The sequence below is a fragment of the Populus euphratica genome, unplaced genomic scaffold, assembly GCF_000495115.2.
Source record: "Populus euphratica unplaced genomic scaffold, PopEup_1.0 scaffold715.1, whole genome shotgun sequence".
In the NCBI taxonomy this organism is placed as follows: Eukaryota; Viridiplantae; Streptophyta; class Magnoliopsida; order Malpighiales; family Salicaceae; genus Populus; species Populus euphratica.
The window spans coordinates 106698-113949 of NW_011500579.1; the positions used below are offsets into that span (position 1 = coordinate 106698).

Genomic DNA, 7252 nt, shown 5'->3' on the forward strand with positions numbered 1-7252 from the left:
TCCTTTTGGTATACCGGTGCTGATCTGTATAGGAATCATGAATGCATTTCGGCTTGGTCTGCTTAATTTCTAATTTAGTGTGGGTTTGGTTTGCTCAGCTTAATAGTAGGGCTATAGGTTTTCTTGTATTTCTTTTTTGTAATTAGGCTGATGCTTAGGCTACTAGCTAAAGCTTTGTTCACATTGTTCATGTTTTTTCTTTTTATTATATATCTATTCTCGATTTCAACAAAAAAAAAAAGAACCAGGAAACCCAAACGACTGCAACAATAATATAGAAAGAATGAGGATCTTGTTTTCTTCTTCAAAACAAAGAGGGATCTAGACTGCATGGACTGGTTCAGAATTATGACTTCTAGTGAAAATTAAAATCATTCAATCCAAAACGAAAAGTTTTTGGGGGTGACCATAAACTTCAATCGGAGATAGCCAGAAATTTGCAAGCCTCGAAAAGTTCTTCGTCAACTTTTGGTGAAAGTGAACAATTCTTATAGTTTCCCTTCTTAATTCTTTTAATGATGATGTCCAATGATTAATTAGATGCTCAAAACGAAAGAGATGTCTGTGTGTGTTGGATAATTGTTTTATTTTTTTAATCTCTATTATGTAATTAAGGATATTTTTATATCAAACTCTCATATATATATCAAGAATAAATTCATAATTTTAATCACATAGAAGAATTATTATCTATATCTCGATTTAAAATATTCATAAAGTGACCTATTAACATGGCCAAGTATTCATGAATCTTCAATTTGTCAAAAGGGGCAAGCCCGCTTTTCACATCAATGAAACTGATGACGAGTTTGCCCGATTTGTTTTTCTTTGGTGATTCAATCTTCTTCAATGTCTTTCTCATGTTTATTCTATAAAAATATTTTTTATATTTGTTCCCGTAAAATATTTTTTTACAGGAAAACTAATAAATGTTTTTTAATTTTTTCAATGAAAAAATAAGAATAAAAACTGATTTGAGGCATAAATATTCTGTCGATGGTGTGTAATATTTCAAAAGATAAAAATCAATTTTCTTTTTAAAATTAATTGGGATTCTCTATGTGATGTAAAAAAAAAACCTTCATTTGTTTATATACTACTTGTTTTTAAAAAATAAAAATTTACTTTAAAACTATATTAAATATAGATTTATTTTATATATCTATCTTTTTAATTAAATATTTTTTTTTATCATGAAACAATAATCAAACACAACTACAAATTATAATAAAAAAATAATCTTAGCTGACGAACAAACATGACCTAATGATATCCTTACATCCAACTAAAAAATATTTAATGGGATTTTTTTTCTTGAAAAATGGTTTTTTAAAAAAATAAAAAGGTGAAAGGAAAGTAGAAGAAAGGGATATAACATTAGCACAAAGTATGGGAGTGAGCTATATTTGGATGGGCTGATCCCAATATAGGAATCAAGTTTAAGAAATTGTAGTTCGCCATTTCAAAGCCCACAAAGCTCACCCCCCCACCCCATGAATTCGATAAAAACTAATTCATTTTTCCCAAACAAAAGTGTTATATTTAATTTTCTGTAGCAAAAGGTTGAAATCACCAATTACTTGAAATTATGGTAACAATCACCAAGAAAAAAGGCTGGTAAAAGAAAAATTATTAATTATGATGGATCCATTACAGAAAACAAAAGGTAACAGAGCTCATGATGTAAATAACCCCTCATGCACAAGCCATTAGTGTAAACCATACACTTTGCACCCTACTTAATTATGATGGATCCATTACAGAAAACGAAAGGTAACAGAGCTTATGATGTGAATAACCCCTCATGCACAAGCCATTAGTGCAAACCATACACTTTGCACCCTTCCAGCACATATGTATATATCATTAAATAAATAATATATTATAGCATACCATTAAGCTAGAAACAATTTGTAAGCATAAGGAAAAACACTATGACTTCAATTTCTCCACATCTTCTACCCATCCATGTCAAAAGGGGTAAGCCCTCTTAAGCTTTCCCCACGAACCAAACTCTTCGAGGCGCTCAAATTGTTCTTCTTTTCTGTTTCAATGTCGCTAGAGTCTTCAGGCATTTCTTCAAATTCCTTTGCCAATGACGAGTACTTGGCATTCTTGCTATATTTTTCAACTAAAGGCAAATACAAGGTTACAGCAAAAATGGTGAGTCCAATAACAAGCCAGCTAAATTGAATGTTAGCTAATGATTTTGCACGATGCAAGGCCTCTTCACTAGCGCATCGAACTGTTTTGTGACCATCGTCGTTGTAAATTGAGCAACCCTTAGGGATCAACCTTGGAGTCCATAACATAAAGCCCATGACCATGAACCATACTCCTTGGAACAAAATACTGAGAGACCTAACGAAGCTAACCAAGAAACTCCTAGGGAAGCCGATTCCCATAAGAGTGGTGACTAAAGAAATAGATACGACAAGTTGTAGAAGCAAATGGTATTGACCTTCAAGACCTTTGTGGTCAGTCGAGTGGAGGTGGAACATGAGAAGTTGTTGGCCAAAGGCTATTGCCCCTAGAAGATGTGTTAGACCGCATTTTGCTTTTGCTCCAATTCTATCTAGAAGCAGAGCGAAAGTTGCATAGACAAAGAAAGACATTGATATGAAAGAGTGTTCAAAGTTTCGGAGATGGTTGATGGTATAGTTCCGTCAACATCGAAGGGATGGTGTTTTTCTGGCCCGATGGAAATGGAGCTTCCTAGCATGATCAAATAGAGCTCTAGATACCTTGGTTTTGTGATGGGGAACCATGGAGAGGAAGTGTAAGAGTTTGGGTGTAGAGAGTGGAGTTTTAAATGGTTAAAGAGATGCCATAAACCTAGTATGAAGAAGACCATGCCTGGTAATACATGCCCTATCAAACTGCCCATCTCTGCGACTGTGAGTGCAAGAAGTTCAAACTCTTTTGGAATGGGGAGGGAGACGAGTCTACTAGTGTTTTTATAGTATTTTCTTTGAAAGTTTTATATGAATTGTTTCATATTTAATACAATATAACAGTACCCAATAATATATATGAAAAGTCGAGAATGGATCTTTCATGAAAAGGTTTAAAGGTTTTTGGATTGATCATTCAAAATCAACTATTAAATTCAATATATATGATATAAGAGCTTAAAAACCTTTAATTCTAAAATGCCATATGCATGTAATTTTATTAGGGTATGGCTCCTTTCTGAGCTTAAAAACCCATCATTTAAAAAACAAAATCGTGTTAGATCCGTCTATAATTGTTTTTCAAATTTAGTATGATATCAAAAAATTCATTACATTCTAAAGTTTAATTAATTAAATTGCTTGATAAACTTCAAAAAATCATCCCATTTACAAAATAATATATAAGGTTGAGAATAAATTACAGAAATGAAATTAAGCAAAATGATTCATGAGTTATAAAATTAAAATATTTTGAAAAGAAAAAAAATCAATTATTAATTTTAATTTAAAGCATAAAGAACTTGAATTTTAATCTAGATTTTAGAATTAAAGGTGTTTTATAAATTAAAAAAGTTTTATAAAAATATATACTTTGTTGAATATCATATGGCCGTGAGTATTGACGGGTTTAGTGGCATGTATAATAATATAGGGGGACTTAAGGTATTATATCTTGAGTTTTTAGAATTGTAGTTGAAGATATGTTTTAAAATATAGTTTTTTTATTTGAAAATATATGAAAATAATTTTATTTTTTTAACATCAATATATTAAAATTATAAAAAAAACACTAAAAAATATTAATTTAATATATCTTTAAAAAACACCTAAAATAAAAAACAAAAATTAGAACAAACACCAAGCAACTTGATTGCTTTGATGGCTAGCGAGCAGGAACTTCTTGGCCACCTAACAGACTTGAATATATATATTGTTATTAGGCCGATAAGGCAAGTCTTAAAGGAAATTAAACAAGCACTAAATCTTGGTGCAGTAACCAAGTCAGCCCTGTGGTCATAAGAGGAATTGAGTTCTCTCTGAGTTGCTCAGAGGTTTGTGAGTGTATGAAAGGTTGGGTAATTTTATAATTTTGTGTGGATTCTATTTTATATTTTAACCTTGGATTTTTGCAATATATTTGTAGTCTAAATTGAAGAAATTAAAGAGCTTAGCAATCCCTAAAACGCGTGCTCCTGCCTTCAACCATTTGTATAAAGTTACACAGAATATTTCAAAGAGCAAATATGTGAAAGCAAAGTACTCCCTCTTGACTTCTCCCCAGAACCTTACCTTAGTGCTCATAAATCTTCTCCTCGTCATATTCCTTTACATGTAATTGCAAGAACAAACTCTTCAAAAAGTCCACAAGTGCTCATAATTCCCTAACAAGTTAACTGATTAGCTGCAGCTTCCTAAATCATTTTCCCCCTCTTACTTGCACAAAAATCTCCATCATTACCCGTTGCCCAGCTTAATTTTTTGTACAATTTGTTGCATTGGCCTATCATTATATATGCATGTATAATGTACATGCAGCTAGCTGCAAGGAATTAAAAAGATCGAGCATGGGATTAAATTTGATGAAAATATAAACAGCACATGAGGCCTAGCTTCTTCTTTTTCTGTCTTGAGAATGACGATGGCTTACTAGTTACATTATCAAGTGAGCTACAAAATAAGTTTCATGATCACACGAGATCAAATATGAAACCAGCTCACTAATGGGTCTCTGATCTAGTGATAATAAGTTCTTTTCGTAATTGCAAGAGGCCATTGATTCAGATAACTTCTTTAAAGAATCTGGGCTTAAAAATTGCTATGTTACAAGAGGAGGGAGGTCATGGTAATCCCTCATCTTGCTGGTGAAGTGAAAAGTTTGCTTTTGTATTATAGATTTTTCCTCTCGAATTGGACGGTATTTCACTTGGAATGTAGTCGATTTGGATGCTCAAGGGATTGAAGATACACTCTTTCAAACTTGGTGTTCATATTGAAGATATAAAGCAAATCAATGAGAGGTACACTCTTTCAAACTTGGTGTTCATATTTGAAGATATAAAGCAAATCAATGAGAGAAGACTTGTTTTTGAAGTAAGGGTTTGAAATCAAAGGACAAAAACTTGTTCGTCCACCATTTTACAATCAAAGAAGATTTTTTTTAAAAACCATTTTACAATCAAAGAAGATTTTTTTTTTAAAAAAAGTTCTTTTAATGGGATTTTTTTCTTCGAAAGGAACCACTGACTGACCGTATGCCTGGTGACAAACACAAAATAAAAATGTTTCGAGAGTGGCCATCACAGCTGGTCCATTGTAACCTTTTATATGGGTGTGCTAATGATCTTGAGCCAAGTCAGGAAGCGGCCTAGTAATGCTGGGTCTTGATAGAATGGACGGTCCCTGAAATAAATAAAGGCTAAATTGTCAAGGAGAAAGGGCATACTGTCTTCAGTCCATAAGGCATCACTCACCCACTAATGTTGACATATGGTCCATAAGTATTATTTAAATAAAATCAAATAAGATTATCATTGTTTTTCTTAACAAATAGTACACAAAAAACAAGTGCTTTTGCATAGGAGTAGAATAATTTTTATATTTATTTGGTTTCTTATAATTGTATCATGGAACAATTATTTATTAAAGCAATCCTTAATTAAAATATGTGCATTTTGGAAGTCAACTAATGGAAGGCAAAGTCAGAGACGGTGTTTGCTAATTTAACCCTGTTTCTTAACATAATCGTCATGGTCATGAAGTCGTAATTTCTCAATGAGAAAATTCAGATTACCAAAATTGACTTCCAAAATTGCACAGTTAGGCAAGTTTTGCCCACTCTTAAGATCCCATAAATAAAAATTGCACCACACGATTGAACAAAGCACCGATTTCCATGGCTAGAATTTCCCCAACATATAGTTTCAAAATTCACCATTATCACCCTTTTTTCTTCCTTTTCCATTATTCACGCTACAAAAGAAATAAAATCAAGGTTTTGTAGGAGCCTAGACCGGAAGCTACATCGGTTCAAGAAAGAAAAGCTAGCCCATTTTCGTGTTTATTGGCATGATATTTATAGTGGCTCGAACCCCTCAGTCATAGCGGTAGTGAAGAGCTCAAGCAGCTCATCAGCAACTCTTAGAGAAATTGGTAGGAAGGGCTCAAGGGTTTTGTGGATCAGCATCACAACAAGAAAAATTCCCAATTGATGGCAGAATTAATAGGATGAAATATTAATTTGACAGAATAATTGATAGATGGCAGGCAGCCTAATTAAAGTCTAAATCATTAACAAATAGCACAACTCTTAAAATTCCCTCACAGGACAAATTAATCATGGCAAGATAGTTTCCTTGCTATTAATTAATACGACTTTGACAAATTGGAGAGTGTATATGTATAAGTTGGTAAGCGGCGTCTTGACAAGGAGTACCAAAGTATGGAAACAAGGCAAGTGCTTTCGCTTTTGTAAATTGCCTTGCCATTACTTGGAATCAAAAATGGCTAGGCAGCAACCTTCTTCAACATATGAATGAGTTTGATTACTGATTTAGGACAAAAACAATGGATATATATATTAAATATGTTTTTTTTAATCTTTATCTCTGTTTTTTTAATCAAATAAGTTATTATCTCTGATTTGTACATATAACACTAATCAAAGATGGTAGAGATATTGGCTCTTTGTCACACTTCAATATTTTTTTGATAAATTTTCTAGGTGCATCCAATGGTAATATATAATGATCACATTGCTGATTGGTAATGAGTTTGCTAATGGTGTAGTTTTCTTGCAGATTAAGAAACATTTTAATTAAGTACAAAACTTAATTAGAGAGAATATCTTATCATTCATTTTTAAACAAGAGAGAATCTAGACAAGTTGTAACAAATCCCAATATACCAAAGAAATTGACAGGCCTAACATGAAAGGCAAACGCTCTGTAACCCTGCTTCTGTGAGCTCCGACCATATTGGACCCAGTGTTTCAGTCATACATCCTCCGGGCCTTCCACAAACAGTGAGCAGTGTCCGAGCTCTAATCATCGTCAAGGGGAAGAAGGGGTTATTTTCCTTAGATTTTGTTTGTGCCTTTTTTCATCGCTATAAAGATTAGATTTGCTGGACCTCCTGCACTAGCAATCTTGCGTATGATCCCACGATCGGTTTGAGATTCCCACTCTCCTGCAGCCAGTTGAAAGTGGTGTAATCATTCTTGGCATTGAGTCCATTGCCTACGTATAATAAAGGAGTACACGCTACCGAACCAAGCTGTGAGGTGGTTGAATTTTCTGGCA

At 33.1% G+C, this 7252-nt stretch overlaps 1 pseudogene; it reads right to left on the minus strand.

Annotated features, from left to right (window-relative positions):
• Nucleotides 1-1866: 1866 nt before the first annotated feature.
• Nucleotides 1867-2972, minus strand: LOC105115497 (uncharacterized; annotated as a pseudogene).
• Nucleotides 2973-7252: the final 4280 nt, after the last annotated feature.